Source organism: Zalophus californianus, chromosome 5 (genome assembly GCF_009762305.2).
Source record: "Zalophus californianus isolate mZalCal1 chromosome 5, mZalCal1.pri.v2, whole genome shotgun sequence".
In the NCBI taxonomy this organism is placed as follows: domain Eukaryota; kingdom Metazoa; phylum Chordata; class Mammalia; order Carnivora; family Otariidae; genus Zalophus; species Zalophus californianus.
In genome coordinates this window covers 54544887-54558088 of record NC_045599.1, presented here as the reverse complement: position 1 = coordinate 54558088, position 13202 = coordinate 54544887, and the positions used below count along the sequence as shown (strand labels likewise).

The window sequence follows — 13202 nt, the reverse complement described above, 5'->3', positions numbered from 1 at the left end:
CTGGTACAACATGAAGAATAAGACAACATCCCCATTCGTTTGTTCCAAGAGCTGTCATCTGTCATTAACTTACCGCCAACGCTAAGCCAGGTCCTGCGCTTAGTCACTGATAAAGTAGCAAGAACTTTTTGTGATAGGTGTTGTTATGCACCTGGTAAAACTGAGGCTCAGTGTAGTTCACACACCAGTGCTGACAGGTGAGAGAAAGGGTACACCTTCTACTCCAGTGAATTCCAAAGTCCTTGCTATTTCCTCCAATCCATTTGCTGCCCCTCCAAGCCACTGTTCCTCATCCCCAGGCTGTTCCATCTACAGGAATGCTCCCTCTCATACAGCCAAAGAACTGCCTTTTTCTGCCATTGTAGGTGGCAAGCCACAGTCAAAACTGCTGCTTGGAAAGCTCCTTTAGGTTGCAAATAAAGTTTGGGTTGAACCTCCAGTGAGTGGCATAATCGGACATTCTTTATGTGCAAACTGGACTTGGGTCTATCAGTTACAGGATAACATGTCCATTTCAAAGTCCAAAAGTGGGGAGATTTAGTAATCCTCTCTCTGGACATGACCTCGGCCGTGTCGCCAGCTTTGTAAGCCCCACACGTACTCGCCAGGGGTAAGGAAGGCTCCAGGGAGTGAGCTGGCTGATGGACACTTTGCCTGGATTTAGTGACTCTCAGTCCTGACTGCATTCAAATGAGCTCAGAAGCTAGAGAAACCTGTCAATGCCAGGTCCCACCCCAGGCAATTAAACCGTACTGTGTATGGTGGGGCCTGGGCATCAAGGTACAGGCCAACTCTGATGTACAGTCAGGACCACTGTAGGATCCCTACTCAGTTGGATTATATCCCTTACCTGAGCCTGCTGTCACTGGGAGGACTGTCTGGGTGTGTCAGCTCTGCCAAGCCAGTAACCATGGGAGCTGTCAGGGCCCCAGTGCGCCTGTCAGGAGAGCAGGTAGACCCTCATTCACAGGACACTGCATGGCTGGGAAAGCGTATTGGGTCTCTGCCTGAGCAGATGCTTTTTAGGGTGACCAGCCATCTCCATTTGCCCAGGACTTTAGGGGAGACGGGTGTTCCCAGACATGAGACTTTAAGTCCCCCAAACAGGAAAGTCTCAGGGATTTTGACAGGGAACTGGAAGTCAGAAGTCCACGGGAACAAAGTATCATTGTTGGGTGGTGCATTCTGGCATGAGAGGAGGGGTGCGTGTGTGTGTGTGTGTGCAAAAGTGTGTGTGTGCACACGTGCGCATGTGTGGAAGTTTGTGTGACTGTGACATGAGTGTGTGTGAGAAATTTGCCCATTAGTTTATGGGAATGTGTGCAAGTATATGAGAGTATGTGCGTGCGTGTGGATGGGAGTGTGTGACTGAGCATGTGTGGGTGTGTGTTTTCGAGTGAGAGTGTAGGCATTCTGGGGACAAGAGGCCTCACCAACCCAGAATTGCCCACTACAGTGGCTTCTAAAACATCTGAGCATGGGCCAAGCCAGCTGGCCCTGAGTCCTGCCAGAAAACAGCCCAGAAAAAAATTTGCCCTGAGTGGTTCAGTGAGCTCAGGGGTAGAAATTGTACATTTATTTTGCTCTATGACAGTATAATGAGCTTTTCCTCTTGTGAGGAATGAAAGGGCAGTGTGCTTTCTGACAGCTGTGGGAGCTGCCTTCCTGCCTGGATAAATCTAGTATCCCCCGATATTGCTACACCTGTTTAAACAAGGAACAAAATAGGTATTTATTTGAAGTTCAAGAGGCCATGTGAGCCATGGCCTAAATATAGGCCTGGATATAATTATAAAGATACTTAATTCTTTGTTCTGAAAGACTTTTGCAGCCTGCTGTTCTCGCAGAGGCTCTGACCGTTTCCTTAAACACGTGTCCCTCTCAGAACGAGCAAAGGCAGGGGTGAGGAAGCCCGGTGGAAGGTAGGGTGCAAGTCCGGGGAGCAAGGGATAGATGACTCCCAGACCTTGTTGACCATCAGAATTATCAGGGAGGAGGCTTGATAGAGATGTAGATCTCTGGGTTCTCTCCTGGAGATTCTTTCCTTCGGCTTGGAATGGAGGGCAGGAACCTGTATTTTTAAAGCACCCCAGGTGATTCTGATGATTACCCAAGTTTGGGAACCTCTGACCTAAGGCATTATGGTGGGGGCTTCCTTCCTGTGAGGAATTTCTGGGACTAGGTCAGGAATACTAATAATTGCCATTTCCTGGGCACCCCTCACATGTAGGCACGCATCTCTATTCCCATTTTACAGATGAGGCAACTGAGTTCTTTCCTTCATTTCTGTACTGTGCGCCAGAGCACCTCAGGGCAGGAGTTCATCATGTTTTTTAGGACACAGGCCTTTGAGACTTTGATGAAAGCTGTTAACTCTCATCATAAAGCAAAACTGCACATGCACAGAAGATTTTGCCCAGTTTTGGAGGGTTTATGGGAAGCCCCCTGAAACCTATCGAAGGACCTCTGGTTAAGAATGTACATAGGTCATATGGACATAGGCATGTCCATCGACAGATGAATGGATAAAGAAGATGTGGTATATATACACAATGGAATATTATGCAGCCATCAAAAGGAATGAGATCTTGCCATTTGCAACGTCGTGGATAGAACTGGAGGGTGTTATGCCGAGTGAAGTAAGTCAATCAGAGAAAGACATGTATCATATGACCTCACTGATATGAGGAATTCTTAATCTCAGGAAACAAACTGAGTGTTGCTGGAGTGGTGGGGGGTGGAAAGGATGGGGTGGCTGGGTGATAGACACTGGGGAGGGTATGTGCTATGGTGAGCGCTGTGAATTGTGCAAGACTGTTGAATCACTGATCTGTACTTCTGAAACAAATAATGCAACATATGTTAAGAAAAAAGAAAAAGAAGAAGATAGCAGGAGGGGAAGAATGAAGGGGAGTAAGTCGGAGGGGGAGACGAACCATGAGAGACAATGGACTCTGAAAAACAAACTGAGGGTTCTAGAGGGGCGGGGGGTGGGGGGATGGGTTAGCCTGGTGATGGGTATTAAAGAGGGCACATTCTGCGTGGAGCCCTGGGTGTTATGCACAAACAATGAATCATGGAACACTACATCAAAAACTAATGATGTAGTGTATGGTGATTAACATAATAATAAAAAATTTAAAAAAAAAGAGGAAAAGAAAAAAAAAAAGAATGTCCATCCTAAAGGACATTCCCTAAGGAGAGTCTACAGACAGGCACGATGAGCTTGATCCTCAGCAGGCTGAGTTAAGGCTTATGGGGCACTGTGGGGCTTATGGGATTTTAGGGCACCTGGAGGGAAGCTGTGGATCCAAGAACTGAGAATGAAACATGGACCCTGCTTCCACTTTAGTTGGAAAGACATGACTGCGCAGGATGAAAGATAATCTGAGATTCAAGGTAGTGTAGGGTTGACACTGTGCTGCAGTTCAGGGAGGTGAAGCTGTGTTCTGTGGCAAGGCTAAGAGGCGAGGAGGTGAGGCCTTGGAGGAGCCTGGCCTGAACTCGGCAGGAAGAAGTCTAGGCACAGGGAACTTAGTGATACTTTGGGGGAGGAGGGGAGAAAGCCACACCCAAGGCAGAAACAAGGAAAACCAAGCCATTAAAAGAAAAAAAAGATCTTGTGTGCTAAAAAATGAACCTCTTCCCTGCCCCCCCCAAAAAAGGAAGGAAGAAAGAAGAAGGTAAGAGAAAGAAATGCTCAACAGAATGATAAACTTTGTGATCATTTAAAAATATGTTACACTGAACAATTAAACTATTTTAACATAAAACATAATGCTAGATAATTATGCTTTACAATTACAGAAAAAGATAATTACAGAATAATTACATCATTTACTTGAAATATATTAATTTATGGTTCCCCACAGAGAACGTGGCCCAGTAACAGGAGACCTACGATAAGGTTGTGTGGGAACATCTTTCCGTTTATCTCTGAGACTCTATGCATAGCCTCATTTGCAGATTACGGTTGGAAGTCTAAATTTGAAGCTCTTTGTGAAAATGAGGTTTGAGCCAAAGGCACTCCTGCCCAGTGATAGACCATGTCACAGTGTGCTTGAAGATCTGTGCCGCATAAAGTGGGGGAAATGGAAATGTCTGGATCCCACTGGAGAAGGCTCTGAGGCCCCACTGCGTTTCCTCCTATTTCCTCTAGGAGGAGCTGCTGCAGTTTTGAGGGAAGGTAGAGTCCCAGTAGGGCAAGAGGGCAGAGGGCAGAGGGCAGAGGACTCGGGGTGTGGAGAAACTGGAGCCTGGGAGACTAGCCAAGCAGCAAGTGCAAAGAGGCAGATGCAAGGAGGAGAGCCTGGACAAGGGCCAGGGGAAGGCAGATTCCAAGAAAGCAGGATCATCTTCCCCTAGGGGTCTGGGGGAGAGAAAGGAGGCAGAGAGGAGCTCTGGTTTTGCCAGAGGGTGCTGGGCAATGGTGGCTCCGCGGACAGAACTGGAATTCACAGGGTCTGAAGTGTGAAGACAACTTCTGGCGGGAGGCAGGGAGGCTCACCCCCTAGGTTATCTCATTGATGCCTCCTCCCAGTAAGAGTGTCTTCATAGTTCCTTATAGCATAGTTAAAAGACAAATGCTGCAGGCAGGGTCCCCTGCTGGCCTGGCACTGTGTTCCCTGCTTCTCCAGCGAGGGAGGTCCCTCTGTCTGCTGTGCCCAGAGAATAACACCATAAGGTGAGATTGGGGTTCTTTAAACAGACAAGGCATTTCAGCAACTGCAGGGCAAGATGCCTTGCAGATATTTGCTGAACGTTTTAATGACAATTAAACATATGAAAATGAATAATAAAAAACAAAGCCAAGAGTGAATCTGTAGTTAGATAGAGGCAGAAATAGATGTGCAGGCTGACAGGGACTTTTACTCTTCAGTAATAGCAGGAATTAACAGTGAAATAAGCTTACGAGAAAGGAGAAGCGTGGAGTCAGAGACCTATTTCCCACAGTGGTTCAGTTCCGTACAGGAACTATGAGTTTCAGAAATGCACATTGCCACTGTCTGGGATAGTGAAATGATTTCTTAGACAAATATAGTAGTTTCCTGCTTCAGAATGCAGTTTCTTTGCATAACAATGAGTTTACTGAACCCACCCAGAAATCATTACAAGATTTTTTAACCCATTTGTAAAAAATGATTGAAAACATGCAGGGAATCTGATTTCCCATGTTTAGACAAAGCTGCATATGACCCCTTTTAAAGAACAATTGCAACATAAAGATACATTTAGCTCTATTCCCATTTAAAAGGACTCCTTGCAGGGACATGTGACTAGTTCTAGCCACTAAGATGCAAAATGTCTCCTCTCGCCAGACACTGAATCTGCTGATGCATGATCTTGGACTTCCTGGCTTTCAGGCTGTAAGAAACAAATGTTTGTTGTTGGTAAGCCACCAAGTTTAGGGTAATTTTGTTATAGCAGCCAAAAGGGACTCAGACAATGGATGTTTGTAGCGTTTCTAGTTTCCAGGGCTGTGCCTGACACCCTTTCAGTATCTCTTTGTGTTCATGCATGCGAGTTTCTTCAGAGAACATAACAAGAGGTGGATTTACTGGGTCACGGAGAATATCGATTTTCAGTACTGCTTGATATTGCCAAATGATTCTTAAAGTGGCTGCACAAGGTTATACTGAGGGCAGCTATTTTTAGAGCTTACATTTTACGCTCCTATCTTTGCCCTGGGTCCTCATGTAGACAATGTCATGCATTCACCTTTAGAAATCTTCTAAACTCACCACTCTTATCCTACATAGCTATGTGTTATGACACATTAAGGGTTTTTTTTTTAAAGACATATTCCTTGCAAAAAATTCAGGTGATTCATAAAAGTGTAAAGAACAAGGTAATAATCACCCGATATCCTAGCACTCAAAGAAAACCACTATTAACATTTTGATGAATATCCTTCCAAACATTTCTGGTGCAAATGGATATGTGTGCAACATTGTGTAAATGGAGTCAGGCAGGCTAGTTTATCCCCTGCCTTTTCACTCAACAGTCTGTTATGAACACCTTGAGATAATTTTCCAAATCTACAAAACTCCTTGATTTCCTCTGGCTTGGAGTCACTTTGAGGTTAGAAGATGAGAGGAAGGGAAGGGAAGAGAGAGAGCTAATAGTGGCAAAGGGTTTGGCACATGCTCCATCTGATTTCCTCATCCCAACCATCCAGGGATGCAGGCGCTACCACCCATCCTATGGATGGGGAAATTAGGGTCATAGCAACAGAAGCAATGGACTTGGAATTCAGTAAGGTCTCCCCCTCATCCCACTGCGTCTACTCCACCTGCTCAGCCCTCCTCATCTCCCACGGGGCTCCCTCAGTCCTCTACAGATGCAAAGGGAGAAAGGCACTTGAAGACCCAGAAGATGGGAGGCCCACATCTCACCCCAACCTTGGTGAAGCCAACAGGGGTGAGAATATAAAAACCTTGCCTCACTGAGGTAAGCATCTGCTTTCCCTCTTCCCACCTCAGGCAGGGGGGCAGCAGTGTATTCCTGAAGGCCCTCGGAGGGGCATTAATCTGGAAATATCTCAGAGGAGAGGGCAAAGGGCCATGCCTTGACTAGGTGGAGGCAGCCACCAATCCCAGACTTGCAAGGGGTAGGAGGGTCAAGGGACACAGGGAGGCAGAGATTGGGGTAGCTAGTGGTTGCCAGGTCTGTGGTAAGTGCCTCTCTGAGCTGCCAGGAGTGCCCAGAAGACAGATGGTGAGGAGCCTGGGTCAGCTGTGGCTTCACATAGCCAAAGGAGCAACGGTAAAGAGGGAAACCACCAGGGCCCAAGGACATGGCCTCCCTTCCCACCGTGCCATTGGGTAGCACCACATAAGCCCACATTTCTAGTAGGCTCCCAGGATTGGGGGAGGGAACAACCTAAGTTTTGGGATGCTAAGTTTTGTTTTGGAGCAATAAAGGAATGTGCCATTCCTTGAATTGGATATTGTGGCCTAAAACTCGGGGCTGATGATACAGGTATGCGACCTGTACAGTCACCCAGAGCCTCATACTTAGAAGAGCCCTGCCCTTGGCCCTTGATTTAATGTTCTGCCGTCACCATCTTGAAACTCTTGGTAAATTTTTGAAGAAGGAGCCCCACATTTTCATTTTGCACTCATGTGCAAATTATGTAGCTGGTCCTTGCAAATGCGTGCCTACTGCATGCCCACATGGCAGACGTTTCTAAAGTCTTCTGTCATTAGAAGAAATCCTCACCGAGACCTGGAGCAGTTAATGAGAATGCTAACCACTGGCCAAGCCCACTGTCGGGTTGGTTACATACATCTCTCCCATGAAAATAGGGCTAAATATAAACTGAATATGTATGATTATGACACTAAATATGAAAACCATGGTGGTACATAGAAGGGGGTAGCCAAGATGAAAGCGAAGCTGCTGGGGGTGGAAGCTGGGGGTGGGGTGTGTTTTCAGTGGGTTTCAATGGAGAAGGCTCGAGAAAGGGCCAGGGAGCCCTGACCAGTAACACATGTGTCTCCAGAGCCCCAGCCTGCTCCCAGGAACAAGCGCTCACCCAGCGCTGACAGCTCCCAGGAATGCGGACGGTTCAGGGCGTTTCTCCTTGCAGAATCCCCGCTTGTTTTTTGGCCTGAAATTTGCACAGAACTTCAGAAGTTATCCATCAGTCTAGAGTCTTTGTATATATTTGGAACTGAATAATCTGCTTTTGAAGCCATCAGATGGTTTCTGTTTTTGATCTACCCAGGAACCCAGGTTCTTGGGGCTTAAATGACTGCTTTATGGAGAGAGGATGCTTTTTTCCAAGGTTCCAAAATTTGCACTGCTCTAGTCGGAAGCTTCCAGAAGCACCCTGCAGCGGGGCGCCTGGGTGGCTCAGTTGGTTAAGCGACTGCCTTCGGCTCAGGTCATGATCCTGGAGTCCCGGGATCGAGTCCTGCATCGGGCTCCCTGCTCAGCGAGGAGCCTGCTTCTCCCTCTAACCCTCCCCCCTCTCATGTACTCTCTCTCTCATTCTCACTCTCTCAAAATATATAAATAAATCTTAAAAAAAATAAAAATAAAAAACAGAAGCACCCTGCAGGTGGTTAGGTGTTTGTGGGTGCTGGACAGAAGTGTCCCCCCGAGATGAAGGGTCTGGTGTGTTGGTATGACCAGGGGCTAGGAGACCGGGGTGCAGCACCCCTGGGACACAGACTTCTTCATGCGCCCACGTGCTCACTCTCCCTCACTGCAGTGCACTTTCTCTGTAATTAGCACGGGACAGAGGCCTCTGGTTCTCACAGGTAGCCTTCATCACCCACCGTCATGTATCAGGCACAGACCCAAGTGCTCAGGGGAGGGACGTGGCAGTGTCTTCACGCTGGGTTTAGGTGCTCACTGCGTTCGGGGCACGGTGCTAAGCTCTCTCACAGGTGATTCTGTTTAACTCTCAAAACTGCCCAATAGTTGGGGTGCCTGGGTGGCTCAGTCGTTGAGCATCTGCCTTTGGCTCAGGTCATGATCCCAGGGTCCTGGGATCGAGCCCCTCATCGGGCTCCCTGCTCTGCGGGGGGCCTGCTTCTCCCTCTCCCACTTCCCCTGCTTGTGTTCCCTCTCTCACTGTGTCTAGGCTCTGTCAAATAAATAAAATCTTAAAACAACAACAACAACAACAAACTGCCCAATGGAGCAGGCGCTCTTACTAAACCGCGTTGCAACAGATAAGAAAAATGAGAGGCTGAGAGGCCAGAGAAACTGACACAAGCTAGCAAGTGTTGGAGCTAGAGTTCAGAGCCCAGCAGAGCCCGTCAGTGTGATCTCATGCTCACTTGCCCAGCATGTGGGGAGAAAGAGGAGGCTAATTACAACAAGGACCCCAGAGCAAAGGTGCGAGTTGACATCCATGAGAAATGTGGGGCATTTGGGCATGAGAGAGGCCAGGAGGCAGAAGCTTCTTGGGGGAGGTGGTGCTGCCAAGCAGCAGGGAAGCAGGACACCCTTAACCCCCCAGACGGTGACCATGGATGGGCTCCACCCCCGTGGAGCCCAAGCCGGGCCAGGCTCATAGGTGTGCAGTGAGTGAAGAGGGACCATTCTGAGCACTGCCCAGTGCAGCTCACTCAGCTTGTCTTCTGGTTCAGCTCGCCCAAAGGCACGGGGGCAGCCTCTAAAGCAGAAGGTACTATCACCTGAAAGAAAGACCAGGTTCAATGAAAGACCTGGTCCCCCAGAACTTGAGGGAAGCCAAGAGGAGAGCTTGCTCTGCTTTGAGCCCTAATGATGGAGTATGAGGCAGGTGGGAAGAGTCTGCTCTAGGTCCTTGGAACAGCTATCAGAGTTCGGCAGAGGAGTGGTCACATCCAGTGCAAGAGTGGGAGCATCTAGGTGAACCTCATGAAAATGCCAGGGAGGTAGATCAAAAACAGAATATTGGCAATTTCATTTGTTAATTCTAATCCAACCCATCCAAGAGCTGACTGTCCACGGTGGCTAGGAGGGAGTAGGTGAACACAGTGGACAAGTTAGTGCAGGGAGCAGGGAGCAGCCAGCCTGGGGAGGACAGACACACTGTGTCACAGCAGAGGACAGATAGGACACACATTTGAGACATTCAAGAGAGCCCTTGAAACTGGAGGAAGAAAGTTGTTGTGGCTGCAGCATTCCCATGAGCAGAAGCTGGAGGTCAGTGTCCTGTGACTATCGTTCAGCCCTTGTTGTGAGCTGGGGTGGCCCAGGAATGAGGGTTGTACTCACACCCAGGTAGATGTGGCCAGGCTGTCAGCTAAGCATCGATGCTGCCCATGGGCCAGGGGTGGGGTGGGGGGGGTCAAGGGAGGCTTCTTGGAGGAAGTGAAACTTGAGCTAATCCTTCAAGGATGGGTGGGAATTCAAAACATATGCAGAGAAGGGGAGATGGTGAGAGATGGAGAGATCTAAACTTCTAAAGGTATTTTAAAATAGGGAAAGTCACAAAATAGTATGGAAACCATGATTCCTTTTTTTGTTAAAAACATGTGAATAGGGGCGCCTGGGTGGCTCAGTGAGTTAAGCATCCGATTCGATTTCAGCTCAGGTCATGATCTCAGGGTCCTGGGATTGAGCCCCACATTGGGCTCCCTGCTTAGCAAGAAGTTTGCTTGTCTCCCTCTGCCTCTGGCCCTTCCCCTGCTGTGCTCTCTCTCTCTTTCTCTCTCTGTGTGTGTCAAATAAATAACTAAATAAATAAATCCTTTATTTTATTTCATTTTAAAGATTATTTATTTGACAGAGAGAGTTAGAGAGAGCAGGAACACAAGCTGGGGGAGCGGGAGAGGGAGAAGAAGGCTTCCTGTCTAGCAGGGAGCCCGACACGGGGCTCGATCCCAGGACCCTGGGATCATGACCTGAGCCAAAAGCAGACACTTAATGGCTGAGCCACCCAGGCTCCCAATAAATAAGTCTTTTAAAAGTTATGAGTATATAGCTACTCATAAATATTAAAATAATGATATATGGAAGAACATTTATTAAAATCTAAACTATGCTGTCATTATTGGGTAGTTTTTACTTCTTTTTGCTTAACTATATTTTCTAATTCTTCTACAATAAGCATGTGTTACTCATGTAAGGTATGGAATATAGGCTGCCCTAAGTCCTGTCAATATGTAAATGTTTCATGTAGGAAGCTACTACCTGACTGTAAGTTGGAATTCTTCCAAGGTATTACTGGAATAATAGATTTCTACAGTTCCTGGTGTATATAACATAATGGTTTATGAGCGTGCACCCTCCAGGTTTGATTCTATCTCCATATCTTGATAGCTGGTGAAACAGAATAATGATAGTACCTACCGTCTAGGCTCTTTTTGGAACTCAGTAGGTGTTATTATTGGCTTCTCTCTCTCCCCCCTCCACAAACACCAGACCCTTACATGAACAGCCCTCTCGACCATCTACATGAAGGTGGTGTAGACCCACCAAGGCTTCTCAAAATTTAACATGCATATGAATGACCAGGAGATCTTGTTTATATGACGGTTCTGACTCAGGAGGTCTGGGCCTAAGATTCTCCATTTCTAACAACCTCTAGGTGATGTCACGCTGCTGATCCATGGACCACACTTTGAGACAAGAAGGTAAGGATGAGTTAATGTCTTTTTACAATGTCCAGGAACAAAATGCCCTTAAATGTATTCAGATGTTACCTGTTGTAAGGATTCTCTTCTCCCTTGGGCAGTACTCTGTCATTCTGTAAATGACATCAGTAAACATAAACACCTACTTCTGTGTATAAGACCCTGTGCTGGGTTCTGGGAAATCAGGGTATCTGTTACAAGAGAGGGCCCCTGCCCTTAAGGAGCTTGCATTCAACACCTAAGCATAAAAATGTTCGCAGCTGTGAAAAGAATTTATCCTGGGTGCTGAGGGCTCCAGACAGTGAGTGAATGAAGGCAGGATTCCAGGGTCTATTTTGAATGCTGTAGAGAACTCAAGTCCAAATACTTACTTTGAAACGTTGAGGATTAACACATGCTCCAGATGCGGGATTGCACAAATAAGTCTTAACAGTTAATGTGAGTCATGTCTCTCTATATAAATATATGCTCCCATAGGATCTGTGAGGTTGTGGTGTATTGTTTTCATAGTTGCAAGTCCTCCCCATTCCTTGTTGAATGGAAGAACCAGGGGTTGAGATATGGAAGTCATCTGGAACATAAATACATAGGCTTGCGGCCATACCACACCATTGTATCCATTGTGTAAAGAACATGTTTGTCTCATTTGGCTGCATTTTGTGGGGCTTTCAGCTCCTGCTGTATTCCATTTGAAGATTATTATTTACTATGGAAACAGTGATGTCAAGTTGATGTGGGTGGGACTCGGGCCATGAATAAACACAAAATAGTTCATCACACAGGGTGCAAATTATTATTAGGCTTAGGAGTTTCCAGCTTGTGCAGGCACCCCCCCAAGTTTGTGGGGAGTAGGCTGGCAGGCCGTGGGCTGGCACACTTGGGAGAAAGTGTCCTTTTTAAATGGCACAAGTGTCTTGGAATAAAGCTATCAGCCCTGCTGAAACAGGACACGGTCTGTCCACAGGAGCAATGGGAAAGAAGTGATTTAATGGGGGCACATGAAGATAAGTGACCCACTGTGGGAAGATTTTCTTAAGTGATGATTGCCCTAGGAAGCAAGAACTCTCTTTTACATAAGGAATTTCTATCAGGTGGGGACCCTTTGGAATGGGAACTCCTGGAAAATGGGGCTCTCTGGGAGTGCTTGGAGTTGAGCAGGTCTGAGGTTGACAGGAACTGCTGTGGGAAGCCATGGGGCCAGAAGAGAGCCATAGGCCTAGCTCATGGGGACGGGAGGTGTAAATAAGACTTCCCAGTAATATCAGCCGTTTTTATCAGGTGCTAGTTATGTTCCAGACATTATACCCTTCGGTTCTCTCCATAAGCCGTATGTTTGACCTAATAGTAGTGTTGCTTCCATCTCACAGATGTGGAAACTGAGACTAAGGGAAGGCGAGAACTCGATGATGGCGTGAGATGAACCCATTCTGACTCCAGAACCTACTTTTTTTTAAACACCACTCCATGTCCCTAAAAAATGGTGGAACCATAGCCTCAGAGTTTACAGTATTCTGGCTCAAAGTGTTTTGTTATCTCTAGATCCACGCAACACACACCATGGTCTGGTGACAGAGCACCCAACCGATCAGCAGGTGGGCGTGGGGTAGCTGGAGCATGACCAGGTTCCCTCTGCTGGTTTTCCCTGGTGAAGGCAATGAAATCTTAGACCGGAGCCTGTGCGAGAATACCATTGCCTTACTTTACAAAGCTCCTACCAGGGCTCCAGGCACGTGCTAAGCAACACTAAGAGGCCCAGACTGTTCCACTCAACAGATAAAGCGGACAGAGGTATGACAACTTTCAGGGAAATACTCAGAGTTACTCAGGCAGTAAGGAGCCAAATCCTGGGATTACGGGAGTCAGCCCTTGACTGCTCTGCTCTTCTGCATGTGGACCAGAGACCTGGTGACTGCAGGTGAGCGGGAGGGCCACCTGGTTCAGCAGGACAGTGTTGGAGGCCCCTTTCACAAGGCTGAGGGGAGATGGAGGCTGGGAGAAGCCTCAGCCAGATTTACAGCTATTTAACACCACTTCTGCTGGGACATACTCTTCCTCTCAACACCCAGAACCTTCTTCTCCTCTCATGGTTTGCCCCTGCATTATTCCCCTACACACATGTTCTCC

At 47.3% G+C, this 13202-nt stretch overlaps 1 long non-coding RNA gene across 1 annotated transcript in view; it reads left to right on the top strand.

Moving 5' to 3' along the window:
- LOC113929808 overlaps positions 1 to 12650 on the top strand; it is a 28024-nt gene extending 15374 nt beyond the window's left edge. The window contains exons 4-5 of the long non-coding RNA XR_003522333.1: positions 11033 to 11078; positions 12446 to 12650. This is a non-coding gene — a long non-coding RNA (uncharacterized LOC113929808). The remainder of the gene's footprint in view (positions 1 to 11032; positions 11079 to 12445) is intronic.
- The last annotated feature ends 552 nt before the right edge of the window (positions 12651 to 13202 follow it).